The following is a 15771-nucleotide window of genomic DNA, read 5'->3' as shown; positions in this document are numbered from 1 at the left end:
AGGGAAGGGATCTTTCCGGGACATGCCCATAACAATTAGAGATGGGGAATGCTTTTGTAGACTCTCTCCTGGAACTGGGCTCAATGATTTTTTTTTTCCACGCCTAAGAACTGGAGAATATTTTTTATGGGGCAGATGCTCATAAATGATGGAATTGCTGCCCACCCTGAAGATGGCTTTGGGTAAAGGCCCCCTATAGGTAAACCAAACTAAAGTGTAAAAAGCCAATAGCCATTGACTCATGGTCCACATGATCCTGAAAACCCAATTTAGCTTAATATTTATTGAATTAACCCAATGGTTTCGAATTATATTCAGTCAGCCTCTCTATTCCCCATTCGCCTCTCTTCTTCTGTGTCTGACACTCGATGTCTCTGCCTCTGTCTCTCAGTCTGGGCACCACCAGTTGAGAGAACTGCTCTGGGTGGCAGAGTTCTTAATCTTTACTGTGTTCGTGGACTCCTTTAGCAGTCTGATGCAGCCTATGGATCCCTTCTCAAAATAATATTTTTAAATGTATGAAATAAAATGTATAAGGTTACAAAGGAAGTCAATTATATTGAAATAGTTATTCAAATATTCAAATGAATATTTTGAATCATATTTAAATATATTCAAAAGGATATTTTGAATATATTTAAACATATTCAAAAGAATATTTTTAATATATTTAAATATATTCAAAAGGATATTTTGAATATATTTAAATATATTCAAAAGAATATTTTTAATATATTCAAATAAATATTTTTTAAAACAAACAGGTTTATGGATCCCACATTAAGAACTCTTGGTAGAGGAAGGCACAGGTATCCTTTTTGTAAAAATGGACTCAAATCCAGGACTTCAATCCCCAGAAGTCCTTGCTCTACTTCCCCAAAATGCTTTGTAATCTCACTGAATTCTCACCTGGGCCAAGAGCAAAATCATTATTTAAAGGGTCTCTGCCCGCAGCGGTCTCTCTTCTCTTCCTGGCTCCGCTGGCAAACAGACATGTCTCATGATGTGAGTGAAATTTGGATGGGCCTCATGGCCTACCCAGCACGTGCTTCTCTTGCTTGTATTTTCTTTAACCCTTGACCTTTAATAAACCTCATAAAAATAATACTCCTTGCAGAGAGAAACTAATTTCTACCTGCCTCAGTTTCCCCAATTTTTAATCATAACATTTTCACATTTGTAACTTTGCCCATCATGATTTTGATAAATCACAGATTGGTATAAGAAATTAAGCAAGTATTTTGGAGGAGTTTTATGGAAGTTACAGATAATATGCCAGCAGATAACACAGAAAAAAGTTTAGAAACTCAGAAATGCACAAAATATATGTATAGTGTTGTATAAAACCAACATATTTTATCTTTTAATAGCATATATATAATTTCTTTTAAAAAGTTAAAATAATAGCCCATAACCAAATACTTAACTCAAATTTTACGGTAAGATACTGTAAATACCCCATAAAAAGAAAAAGAAAAAATTCAGATTTGTTCTCTGGGATGAAGGAAAAACCAAAAAAATTTTACCCTGATTTTCTAGGTAGTGGGGAAACTGAACCCCTAACTCCACCACCCCACCCCGACTCTGAGGGAGAGATACCTGTATTTCAACCCTTCCCATTGTCTGCCATGTCTTCATCATAAAATTCTACAGTTGATAATTTTGCTTAGAAAAAGAGCTAACACTCCTCTTCCCCAAGTAGTGTGAGTTCACATAATCCCTTTGTTTGTTTGGCACAAGATAAGAAATTTTTCTTTTCTATCAAACATAATCCTATTTAGATAGGTATTCCCCTAAGGTGATTTTTCTGGTCTGGTCTCATTTTCCTTTTTCCCTGCTGCTGGTGAGAGAGTAAGTACTTTGTAGATTGTGCCATTGGCCAATTCCATTCAAAAAGTCTTTATTGTATGTCTATTATGTACAAGGCATTGTGTTAAGCTTTCAGAATACAAAATCTAAATATGCCATGTTGCCTGCTATCAAATGTTCTGTGACTGTGGTCAGGTGATAATACTGAATGTCAAAAGAGCTGGACTGTGTACTCATTTTAGCCATTGATCCTCAGAAAGCCAGACAAGGGGCTGTTTTCTGAATTAGGTCATCTGCACTCTGGTTCTCCTTTAGTTCCTTCTTTCCAAACCTAGTCGTTCCTTTTCTTGCCTCATATAGCGCTAGTTTGGTCATTATTCTTTTGGCTCTTTCAGCAGCCTCAGATTTTGCTGTTCCTTTTGAGATCTTGTGTCTTTTCCTTCAGGCTTCAAATGAATATATCTCTTGAATCTCTTTCTGTTCCTCTGTCTCCCTTTTGATTTTTGAATTTGTTATTGTGTGGACTAGAGAGTCATTCCTACCTACATCAAGACTGAAATAGGAAATAAATGAAATAGTGTATAATATGTACATCACATGTCTAACTCAAAATATTCCTTGACTGTTTTTGCAGAATTTCAGATGAAAAGCTTTGAAATAAACAAAATTGTTGTTCTTCAGTCATTTTTCAATTGTGTCTAACTCTATGACACCATTGAGTTTTCTTGGCAGAGATACTGGAATGGTTTGCTTATTTCCTTCTCCAGATCATTTTACAGATGGAAACTGAGGCAAGTGAGGTTAAGTGACTTGTCCAGGATCCTATTGTTAGTGTCTGATTTGATTTTCAGGAAAATGAATCTTCCTGATTCCAAGACCAATACTCTATGTACTATTATGCCACCTAGCTGCCGTATTTAATAAAATAGGGGAAATTAATTTTAACTCTGTCCACTAAAGTCAAATTTGTCTTAAATCTGCTTTGGTTTTTTTTCTCCCATCTTTTAAGTGCTCTCTATTCAGTGTAAAAATGTTTTACAGTGAAAGTAAAGTTTCAGTAAAGCAGGAAAAGAGCCAATATGATACAATGGAAAGAGAAATGACTCAAGATACAGGATTTGGATTCCAATTCCATCCCTGTGACTTGCTAACTATATGACATTGGGCAAATAATTTAATGTCCTTAGAACTCAAAAGTTTCCTCATCTGTAAAATTACAGGGTTGCACTACATAGATAGCCTCTGAGATCTCCTCCAGCTCTTATTCTATAATCCTTTGAGAACTGAATTTTGGTACTACAGTATTCTAGAGTAAGAAACAGAATGCCTCTTTATCTTCATCTATAAAATGAGAGCTCTGGACTCTGACCTCTCCTAGGTCCTCAGTTCCAAGTCCTAGGATGCTAGGAAATAAGAAGGATTGGGAATCAGAAAGTCTGGGCTTGAACCCCAACCCTGCCAATAACTCACTGATTCTTTTTGAACAAGTAACTTGAGTTCATTAGACTCCAGTTTCTTTATCTGGTTGAATTCATTCTCTAATGGTCTGAGAATCTCTAAGAATACATATTGCTTTATTTCCCAGATAAAGGAAGTTGCAGAGGGACAAGGCAACTCTTAGTTCCTTAGCATAGATTTGATTAAGGGATTTATTGGATGATATTGTCCAAAACATATGGCCCTATGTGTGAGTATTTTACTTGGGAAAAGAGACCTGGAGGGACATAGTGACATTTAGGGTGATGCCTGCTCCACTTCATTTTTGCAGTAGGTGATGGCATATGATGTCTGTAGTGCTGTGTATTGATTTAGAATCAATTGCTTGCTGATAAGTATTAAACAACTGTCTGGTAATGCATGTAACAAAACCTAGTGGATGAAGAATGCTTAATTAGATTATAACATTGAGTTAGTCGGATAGGCAATTGGTTGAATTAGTTGTAGCTATACAGTACTGCAGATGGACAATGGGGTCATTCTAAAACTAAATGGGAAGAAGATTATTGATTATCAAGATTATGCATGACCAGAAAGGGAGGTGAGTCTGTACATCCAGGCTGGCTAAGTTAGAGAGATCCTGTCTTTAAAAAGAAAAAATAGAGATACAGAAAAAGAAAAGAATGAATAGAAAGAATCCAGAGTTTAGAAAGACAAATGAAATAATAGAGAATAAAGAAAACAGAAACATGAAAACAGTAAACATAATGTAAATGGGAAGACAGCAATAAAAAACAAATCCTAAACTGCACAATATGTAATTATGACTAAGAATATCTCCCCCCAAAAAAAAAGATGAAATGTATTTAACACTCCCCATCTTTTTTTTTTTAACAGAGGTGAGGTTTAAGATGATTTGATATAGAATACTGTACCTACTGTCAAACTATGCATATGTTACTTACTTTTGCTTCTCTGCTTTTTCCCCCCTTTGTCACAAGGCATGGCTTGCTGGATAGAACAGGAGAAGGGAAGTATTTGGAAATGATTGATGATGTTAAAAGCAATGAATCAATAATTTTTTAAAGATCAATATTTTTTAAAAATATGCTTTTCATGAAGCCACACCTTGGGATTTCTTGGAAGCCTTTTGCAGTTTCTCCAAACTAACCATTCTCTACTGTAGTCCTTCTCTGCAGTTGTGGACTCAGCTTATTGTCTATGTGCACCAAAATATATATGCTGATGGACAGATCAATTGACTGTCTAACAAGCTGCTCAGCATAGTCTGAACTATTAGTATATGTTACTACTTGATGTTTATCCATATGGGTTTTTAGTTCAGATTCTTTTTATTGCTTTGGAAGATTGTAGTGTTTAGTGGACTTATTTCTGACATTAATGGACCTGAAACTATGACATCCTCTATATTGCTTTTCTTGAATAAGTCTTCCTTGGCAGTGTGTTGTGTATTATGCATATCCATCATGCATTATTTTGCTTTGGGTGACCCTCAACTTTTGTTGTTAGGAGATTATGATACTGCATTACTTGCAATCATATAGTAGCACCAGAAGAATATTGGTGTTGACATATGGGTTTTTGGTCTTGTGGAATATGAATTCAATGGAATATTTTCATGTCAAAAGACTATGAATAGCTGGTGTTAGTGGTACATGCTTGTAATCCTAGCTACCCGGGAAGCTGAGATTGACAGATCACTTAAGCTCAGGAGTTCTGATCCGCTGTCAGCTAAGCCTGCTTTAATTCATGCCAAAGAAGAACTTTTAGAATACTATATTACATACAGGGAAATCCCTCTTCCTTAGACTCTTTAATGAATATCTTTGGTGACAATGGCAAATATCTTTAGCCAAGAGAGATCTACTTTATGCCTTGTTTGATAGGGATTAAGAAAGCAGACTCACACCAAAGTATCTCTTTTCTTGTATCTATCAAGTAATCCTCAAAATATTAGATTAATCATGTCATTTACCTTGTTAAGGGAAAGCTATTAAGATTGCATTGTTCTACCAGATGAAATTTTTTTCTTAATTAAAAAAAATTCAATGAGATCTTTTGTACCTTTCAGCTAATTATATGACTAAAGATGTGGTATCTATAGAATTTTTGAATTTTATTCATGAAAATTTGTCCATATCTGACATATTTGGGGTTTTTTTAAATCAAGGATGCTTTCAATACATATGTAGATAATTTTCATAAAGATTTTAAAAGATAAGAAAGACATAATAACAACCAGTATTTGTATCAATGTAGGAAGAATGAGATTCATAGTTTAGAAAAATAAAGTTGCTTAGTAATCCACCCAGGAAAAACCAAGAATAGAAAGAATGTTTACTTCCCAGTTGATGACATGCTGTTTTGGTAGGCTACCTGTTGAATTGCTCTATCAAGACAGAGAGATAGATAGTTTTGCTATGGATGTAAATATGGCAGCTTGGCTTTGAAATGAATGGAAAGTGACTTGCAGGACTTGTTCCAAGCAAGGTAAGGCTCATCTATCACAAGCCAGGGTCAAGGAGCAGAGGATCTGGGACTAGGATGAGTAGATAAGGATGATGGCTGGCATATTGACAAGTGAGCTCATCCAACAATTTAAAGAAAGAGGGAGAGCAGGCTGGATCATATTTTAGTAAAGTGAGCAGTATTTTTAATGATCTCAGACTGCTTCTTGCTGTTCAATTCTGTCTTTTTAAAACTAGAATTCTCTTGCTGATGCTATATGGACAATAACTGCCCTCATTGAGAAAGTATGAGTAAATTGTTAGTAGAATTCTCCAGACTGCAGATCCATCAAAATATCAAAGGAAGTTGGAAGTCACAAAAGGTTTATGAGCAATGGAGCATGGCATTTTCTCTAGGGCTGCTATCTTTCAATAGTACTAGCAGATTAGTTCCCAGAGGGTAACTCCAGTTCTGGTGATAATCCTGAAGAGAATGGGGTTTCTTAGTACTTAGGCCCATGAGATCCCTTCCAACATATCCATTATGATTATCAGCCATTGATAATTACTGAGCTGAGTGCAAATGGTACAAAAACATTTCTCCAACAGAAATCTATGGAAAGAGGATCAAACTTGAAGTACATGTTTAGGAAAAAAAAATGTTACAAAAGGGTATAAGCCATAGGCTTCAGGTTTTTGAAAGGCTTTTTCTCCTTTCTTGGAGTTCACAAAGTTCTTCTTAGGTGGAATTTTCAATTAGGCTCTGAAGGTCAGTGCCCTTGTAGAGTTTTGAGAGTTGTCTCCCAGTTGTGGCTATCAGTTCCTGGTTGAATATATTTTCTCCTGTTAGTTCCATCTGTGAGTTTTAAAATACTCTGGTCAGGGGAACTGCCTTCTGCACCCCAATCAGAGTGCCAGGGGTCCCTCCTTCTTGTGTGGGATTGGTCTTGAATGGACCAATCCTGTACTGGGGAGGGACCAAGCCTCCTTCCTGTGTGAGATTGGTCTTGAATTGGACCAATCCTGTGCTAGGAAGGGGCCACGCCTTCCTACATCCAGGCATGTGATTGGTCTATATAAGGACCAATCCCGCACCAAGGAGGGGACTGATTTTAACAAGATTCAGGATTTAGTGGCTTTAGTCAGTTGCAGACTAGGGAAACTCCCATTTTTTCGTCTTTAAAAAATAAGGTTTTAAAAAGATCAAAGAGACAGTTTTCTTTCACCTCCTTCAAATCTCTCCAATGACATAGTCAACAGTTGGAAGTGAAACACTCCTCTCTTCAGGGTTCACTCTCCCCTCTCCTGTACAGGTAAAAAAGATTTGCCTCTTCAAAGTGTGAATCTTAAAACTACTCAGACTGTACCTTAGAAGATTTGGTTAAGCTATTCCCTATTTTTAACAATGGAGGTACTTGATCAGGGATGTATTGAGAACATTTAAACTTACTCCACTCTGCTCAGACAGTACCTTAGGGGAAGATAAAGTTGTAAACTCCTGATTGAACAATGAAAGTCCCTAACTAAGCAAAAAACCTTAAGCTAGGTGGTCTATTTTTAGATCTAATGCAAAAGGGTGCTAAGTACCTATAAAGGCTAAATTAGTCACTAAAAGGTCAAGCAACTTAGAAAAGGCAAGCTTAACAAGAGGTATGAAGTTTTTATCTAACCAGAGAAGGTGAGAACTAAAGAGTGATGAGAACTAAGAATGGACAGTCCTGGGGAAAAGAGTCTACTATGATTGGTAGATGTGAAATTTTAGGGGAGGTGACAAGAGAAAATTCTCTTTAAAAGGAGCTCTCTGAACTCAGTTCAGGGTTCAGGAGTTCAAAGGAGAGTCTCTGAACTCAGTTCAGGAGTTGAGGATTTCAGTGAAGGACTGCAGCTTGTTTGGGACCATCTTGTGATGAGTGATAAAGACTGACTCTCTCTCCCTTAAGGCTCAGGCCTAGGCCATTTGACCTAGGCCCTTTCTACTTTCTCTCTCTCTCTCTCTCTCTCTCTCTCTCTCTCTCTCTCTCTCTCTCTCTCTCTCTTTCTCTCTCTCTCTCTCCCCCCTTAATGCCTTCATTTATATTAATTAAAATCTCTATAAAACCCAGCTGACTTGGGTGTTTTCATATTTGGGAATTTTCCCATGGCAACCACTTATTTTTAATATAAATCAAGACACTAAAAATTATCTTTACAGTTTGGCCAAAACCTTTACAGTTCACAGTCTTGGCAAACCATATTTTCATGGTTACAAAGGTGTTCCTGAGCCTAGAAGCTTCCAAAGCTTGACTGCTGCTTTGCTAGAATCTGAACTTTTCAATTGATTTGTTGAGTATTAGTGCAGAGGTGTGTCTAATTCTTTCAGCCATAGACAAACATTTTCTGTACGGTGTCATCTGTTTCCATCTAATGATCCACGTCCTTCAGACCTTCCATAGTGATTAATGATGTGTCTTTTATATCTTTGATTGATTGATACAAAGTCCCACCCTTTGACAACTATTATAAGAAATAGCATCTGGTGGTAGAACTCTATCTGGATATTAGAAATATTACTTTGTCAGTAATCCACTGAATGGATTGAAGAAGTTTGAGACTAGAAACCTAGAGGCCAGTTAAAAGGATATTTTTATTAGTGAATACCAGATAAAATAAGGGTCAGAACTAAGATGGTAATATGTGAAGAGAGATGGAGGGGTCCCATTTGAGAGATCTTTTAGAGGAAGAAATAATAAGACTTGGCAACTTATTGGATACAGAGAGTGAGGCAGAGGAAAGAGTCAAAAACTGCTCTGGAGTTATAACATTGTAGACTAGAAAAATGAAAATGCTATCAATAAAATTAGGGACATTTTCTCACTATATTTATCCTTCCTTAAAACTCTTGTTTACCACCATGTTGTACCATTCCTATGGGCTTAATAATATTCTGCCTTGTATGACCATTGTTTATATGTTGTGTATCTCATTAAGCTACTATATTGTGAACTCCCTGAGAGCAGAAGCTGTGTACATTATTCATTTCATAACCTTGGTGCCTCACAACATGCTAGAGACAATTTTCCCTACACTGAACCTGTTATTTCATCAGTGGAAGGAATCTGATAAGTTCAAAAAGAAAATTACTGTTCCAAGTATGATTATCACCTTCTCTGCAATTGATACTCTTAGTCCTTTATGAAACTGAGAAGCAAAATAGCTTGTCTTGGGCCAGACAGCCTGTATATGTCTATGAGTGCTTAGAACTTGTTCAGACATGGAAAATGCCAGGGTCATCCATTGCATCTTGGGCGATCACCAGTTCTGATTTTTATCTTGCCACTGGTCGTCTGTGACCCTGGAAGAGAAAATGAGGCTTTTAACATTGTGCAATTCTGCCTCACTAAAGTCCAATTCACAAGCTAGTCAAGATGTTGCCCAGCAATGCCACTGGTCCTCTTCAAAAATGAGGGTTGAACAACAACAGAACCTTGGGCTTCATGATTCTGAGGCCAGCTTTCTATCTCAATACTCAATACTGTGAACTTGTCCAATTAAAAATGATTCCAAAATGATTTTTAGTAATTCATTTTTTTCTCTGTGGACCTCAATTTCCTCATCTATAAAATAAAGAGGTTGGATTAGATCACCATCAAGGCTTTAGACAGCTTTAATAATATATCATTCTATCAATATACACATGTAGTAGTACCAAACTCCACTAGAGACAACTAAGTGGCATAATGGATAGAGCACTGGGTCTAGAGCCAAGAAGATCTGAGTTTAAATTTGACCGCAGTTAATTACTAGATGTGTAACTCTGGGCAAGTAGTTAACCCCTTTCTGCCTCAGTTTCCTCAACTGCAAAAGGCATACTAATCTGTGCACATGTTATCTCTCCCCTAAAAACTCAAGGGAAGGAATTGTTACATTCTCGTCTTTGTATTCCCCAGTACCTAAAACAGTGCCTGGCACATAATAAGTGCTTAATACATAACTTTTGTTTTTAATTACGTTTTACTTAAATAGGCATTGAGCTGAATTATTTAAATTACTACTTGTGAAGACAACATTTAATCAAGTTTTCCTACAAATAAACTATAATTGTTCGATATAATTTTAATGCATATTCCTCACAACTCAGAGATACCTATAAGTCCCATGTAATTGCCCTTCTAACATCCTTTAAGTCAACCACAAAAATCGCCCTTCTTCGAGAGAACTCTTCATATATCTAAAGAATGCTGGCACATCTTCTTCAAATCTTCTTACTAAATATTCCAATTTCATATATGATATAGTTTTGAGTCCCATCATTATTCTGATCATTCTTCGGTAGACATTTTCCAGTATTTCAATGTTTTTTCCAAACAACCTTTCTGATCATTTTTCCCTTATTGAGAACTTGACAACCTGATTCTTTTTTTTTTTTAACCAAAAGGCAGAATTTTATTTCTTTTCCTATTAAATTTCAACTCATTTACTTCAGTCCACTCCTCCAACCTATGGAGACTTCTTTGGGTTTCCATTCATGTCCCCAGTGGGTTAGCTCCTTTTCCTAGTGCCATGTCAGCATGCCATTAGTGTTCTTTCAAGAATAGGTCAGAATTAAGTGGCACCTTAGTGATACCCTTCAGAGTAAATTTAATATACTACTAGTTTGATAATTCATTTCAACTCAGTAGGTACCTATTTACTATCTATCTACTATTTACTATCTACTAATTGACAGGTATTGTGCTAGGCACTGAGGGTAGAAAGACAAAAATGAAAAAGTTCCCAAATTTCAAGAAGAAGACATTCAACTGAAGAGAAATTATATGTACATAGATGGATACAGAATAGTAGAATTGGAGCTAGGAAGACCTGAATTTGAATCTTGTCTCATATTCTTACTGTGTGACACTGGCAATTGACTTAATCTTACTCAGATTCAGTTTCTCCATCTATAAAATGGGTATAATAATAGCACCTAACTCACAGGATTGTTGTGAAGCTCAGATGAGATTTGTTGTTTAGTCATTTTTCAGTGGGGTTTGACTTCATGACCTCATTTGTGGTTTTCTTGGCAAAGATCCTGGAGTAGTTTGCCCTATCCTTCTCCAGCTCATTTTACAGATGAGGAAACTGAGACCAACAAGGTTAATTGACTTGCCCAGGGTCCCATAGCTAGTGTCTGAGACCAGATTTGACCTCAGGTCCTCCTGAAGGCAAGCTGGGCACTCTATTCCCTAGTGCCATCTAGCTGCACCTCTCAAATGAAATACCATATGTAAAGCACTTTTGCAAATCTTAAAAGGCTAAAAATGCTGGCTACTTCTGTTTTAAGAAATATAAGCAAAATAAAAACAGTAATCTCGGGGAATAGAGGACTTTAAAAACTGGTATGATCAGGAAAGATCTCTTGTTGGAGGTTATGCTTTGATGAAATGGCATGTCTACCTCTACTATCTCTCAGTCTGCATCTCTGTCTTGGCCACATAAATATTTTAAGAGTCAGAATAGCCCAAGAAACTTAAAAACTGACTTACTACTTACTTTCTGCTGAATCTAGGAGTAACTATCCATCTACTGCTGTAACTTACTTTTTGTAATCATCAGCTATTTCATCAATGACTTGTTCTTTGCCTTAAAATTGACTTTAGATGGGTTTATGAAGGAATAAATGAATTCTTCAAAAATTAAAGAAAGGCGATGCTGAAGTTTGAAATTATTTTTTTAATTGGCTGGAAACAGACTCTATCTAGCAAGCTAAATAAAAATTTATAAGTTTAACTTTAATTAATTAATAATATTAAATAAAAATAAAATTTCAAATTTCCTAATGTAGTTACTTAAATATATTCTCTCAGCTATTATAGAAGTAGAAATTGTTATCCTTAGTCTATTCATGTTTGCTTAATAATATCTTTTGAGTTGTAAGAGTTGTTCTATGTAAAACTATTTTATGAGTTTAGTTTTTACTGAAATCATATTAACAAAATCAATTTTATTATTTTTATGTTTTAATCTGATTTAAAGTTATTATTTTTAACCATCCACCCTGATTGGTTAAACGTTAAATACTACCATTTAGTGAAAGTCACCAAATAGTACTCAATTTAAAGTTCAGCTCTCTACTGCCCTCTTGTGGTTTTAATCTCAAAATTCAGAGTCAAATGAAAGCCAGAGCTTCCCTCCAGGTCAAACTCTTAGCTTGTAGGTTTAAGGGCTTGAAGGGACCTTAGACAACATCTAGTCCAACACCTTCATGTTATATTTATATTTATATTTATATTTATATTTATATTTATATTTATGGTTATATTTATGGTTATATTTATGGTTATATTTATATACTTATTTTATTTATATTAAATTAAATTAATTTAATAAATAATAAACTTAATTATTATATAGTGATATATTAGATATTTATAAATATATGCACATATTTATATTTATATAGGTGCGGGGAAGCCATGGATTTTATTTATATATTTATATAAAGATATGTATATATATATATATATATATATGTAGGAAATCCATGGGTATGAATATAAATTAGTTAGCTTCCATCTTTCTTTAAAAATAAAATATAAATGAAGGTTTTAGGAGTCTTCTCACAAATAATAGTTTTTAATTTTGCTCAAATGATGCACCAGTCATCCCTGGGTTTTTTATTTGCAAATGTGAATGGCATCTAAGACCCCACTGGCTCTCACACCTCTGATCTGGTCTTAAAAATATAAATGGTTTCTCTTCCAAGACTTTATATCAGTCAGAAAGAAACTGTAAGAAATTTTCAATAGCTCTAGAAAACAAAGTAATATTTATTTTCCAGGGAAAACTTACCTTTGGAGAAGCTTATCATATTCTAGCAATTCTTTTTCATAATTACCCACAATTCTTTAATCATGACTTTGTGATGCCATGAAGAATTGGCAGTATTTGCATGGTAGGGTAGAGTGGAGATAGGGGTTCAGATCTTGTAATTTCACTGGTTTAGGGAACTCGTGGTAAGGAAACTCCCTCCACCAATGTTGATTGACAACTGTTTTATCAATTATAGTCTTAGAAAATTGACTTGGGGATGGGGAACTGAAAGGTAAGTGACTGGCCAAATCACATATCCAGGATTTATCAAAGGCAGGACTTGAACTTGGCTCTTCTTAACTCTGAGACTGGGTATGATAAGTAGCCTCTGATCCACTCTCAATTTATTCCAGAATGCCTTGTTATTAATAATTAATCCATACAAATTTGACCTTCTATGGTTTTTAAGACAACAACAAATATGGTTTGATCCACAGAATGAGATCTGCTGTGTTTGGACATGTACAGAAAGTCATTAAAAGTAGTTAGATAAACATAAAACTCTACAAATCAACATAGTTTAGTGGCTAGGACATAGTGTTATTCTATTATTTCAGTCATGCCCAACTCTTCATGAGCCCATTTGGGATATTATTACTGGCAATGATATGGAGTGATTTGTCATTTCTTTCTCCAGATCATTTTACAGAGGAGGAAACTGAGGTAAACAAGCTCAAGTAGCTTGACCAGGGTCACTAAGTAAGTGTCTGTGGCTGAATTTGAACTCCTTCCTGACTCCAGGTCTGGCATTTTATCCACTGTGTCATCTAGTTGCCATAAAATATACCGCTTGTAGTCAAAAGGATCTGGGTTGGCATTTGGCTTCACACACGTACTAGCCATAAGACCTTGAGCAAATCTCTTGACTTCCCTGAACCTTTCATCATCTGTAAAAAGAGATAATTGGACTTAATGATCTCTAAGGTCCCTTCCAGCTCGAAGTCTATGATCCAATGACCTTCCTTGCTCCCTACATTCAAGTAGTTAAGTCCTATCAATCTTGCCTCTCTTTCCCCAGGAAGAACTCCCATTCTATTCCCACTGCCATTGCTCTAATTCATGCCTCTATCAAATATGGTGACTTCTCTGATCTGCTTGACTAACTTCCACTCACACTGGCTGGGTAAGTCAACAGAGTGCAGGGTAGCCCTGAAGGGATGGGAATTTCTAATACAATCACTCACAAGTCCTCGTAGTATTGCTTCTCACTGACTGCTGTTCAATCATTTTTCAGTCACGTCTCATTCCTTTTTACCCTATTTGGGGCTTTCTTGGCAAAGATACTGGAGTGGTTTTCCATTTCCTTCTCCATCTCATTTTACATATGAAGAAACTGAGGCAAACAGAGTAAGTGACTTGTCTAGGATCACCCAGATAGTTTTCCATTTCCTTCCTCAGATCATTTTACAGATGAAGAAACTGAGGCAAACAGGATGAAGTGACTTGTCTAGGATCACCAAGATAGTTTTCTATTTCCTTCCTCAGATCATTTTACAGATGTAGAAACTGAGGCAAACAGGGTGAAGTGACTTGTCTAGGATCACCCAGATAGTTTTCCATTTCCTTCTCCCACTCATTTTACAGATGTAGAAACTGAGGCAAACAGGGTGAAGTGACTTGTCTAGGATCACCCAGATAGTTTTCCATTTCCTTCCTCAGATCATTTTACAGATGTAGAAACTGAGGCAAACAGGGTGAAGTGACTTGTCTAGGATCACCCAGATAGTTTTCCATTTCCTTCTCCCACTCATTTTACAGATGAAGAAACGGAGGCAAGCAAGGTGAAGTGATTTGCCCAAGGTCACACAGCTAGTAAGATTTTAAGGCTGGATTTAAACTCAGGAAGATGAGTACTCCTGAATCCAGGCCCTGTACTCTATGCACTGTGCCACCTAACAAAGGGCATTTACTAAAACATTCCCCTCTAAAATATGGGTATACTCTCCCCCAGCAGATACAAGGTCTCTGGAGAAAGTGGATTCAAACTCAAAGCACAAATTTAAAGTTAGTGAGGCACACCTATAGGGAACATACAAACAATATTTTCCTCCCTTCATAGAATTCTGTTGAAATTCCCTTTAGGTAGGCTCTGAGCTTCAATGCCTTTGTAGAGTGCACAGACTAGACTTTTCTGCCTTGCAAGAGGTTCCTATTCCATGAATTTGATTCCTCTGTAGGATGGCTGACCTCCAGATACCCATTTGAGTCTTTGATGTCCTTCATGTGGCCACTTCTCTTCTCAATTGGATGCATCATCCCCTCCTGGTCCTTTCTCCCTGATGATACAGTCAAAGGAAGGATGGGGGGGAAAGAGAAAATGAATCTCTCCTCCCTTCAAGAGCAGAACCCTCCCACAGGCTTAGCTCAAATGGAAATCTTCAGCTCCAGAACTGAAATCTTTCATCACTGGATAAGCCTGGACTGGGATTATTGAACTTCTGCTCATTAAAGCTCCCTGGTGTGGTTCTCTTGTTTAATTAGCCAGTTGTTCTTTTTCTCCTTCTGAATCTAATAAAAGGGACTAAACCTTACATTGAGATAATATTGATTTGTCTAATTGATTCTATAACCTAATCAAAGAACCTTTCTCACCTGATAACATATCATAGCATAGGACATAGTGCTAATTGAGAGTTGGGGAAAGAGTAGATCTCCACATTTTATGTATGTCTCCCCAAAATTCTTATAACAGCCTCCCAACTGGACTCCTTCCTTCAGTCTCTCCCTCTCCCGGTCCATTACATCACATTTCAAGTTTGTTTGTTTGTTTTAGCACTTGTTGAGTTGAGTAAAGTTCGGTGGATGGAAATGTTTTCGAGTAAATTCCTCCACAAGGGTGGGTTGAACTTGATGATTTCTGAGATCCCTTTTAAATTCAAGATTCTAGGATTTAGGAGTTGGAGGATGGGCAGTAAAGGGACTGGAATTGTTAGTGAACTACAAGCTGATTAAGAGACAAAATGTAACTTGTATTCATAGACATATGTCTAGAACTGGGCAGATGTTATTCCCATGGTACTTTGCCTCAATCAGGCCATGTTTGGAGTATTATGGTCAATTCTGGTGCCCCGTTTTTGGGAAGACTTTGTCTTAAACCATTGTGTGATTGGTATAATGGGATCTTGAAGTGAAACAGGATATCTGGCAGGTAATTATGCAAACATATGCAGCCCCATAAAGGAGCAAGACTTTAGGGAGGTGGATTGGATTAGACAGTCAGCTTGTA

The 15771-nt window shown here is 36.5% G+C and overlaps 1 protein-coding gene across 1 annotated transcript in view; it reads left to right on the top strand.

The window, feature by feature from the left end:
• Nucleotides 1-6840: 6840 nt before the first annotated feature.
• The window catches only part of HTATIP2 (HIV-1 Tat interactive protein 2), a 31395-nt gene continuing 22464 nt past the window's right edge, over nucleotides 6841-15771 (top strand). The window contains exon 1 of the mRNA XM_016423456.2: nucleotides 6841-7027. The gene's annotated coding sequence lies outside the window, so the exon portion shown is untranslated. The remainder of the gene's footprint in view (nucleotides 7028-15771) is intronic.

The sequence above is a fragment of the Monodelphis domestica genome, chromosome 6 (genome assembly GCF_027887165.1).
Source record: "Monodelphis domestica isolate mMonDom1 chromosome 6, mMonDom1.pri, whole genome shotgun sequence".
Taxonomy (NCBI): Eukaryota; Metazoa; Chordata; class Mammalia; order Didelphimorphia; family Didelphidae; genus Monodelphis; species Monodelphis domestica.
The sequence above is the reverse complement of the archived record's forward strand: the minus strand, read 5'-3'. Positions and strand labels throughout refer to the sequence as shown.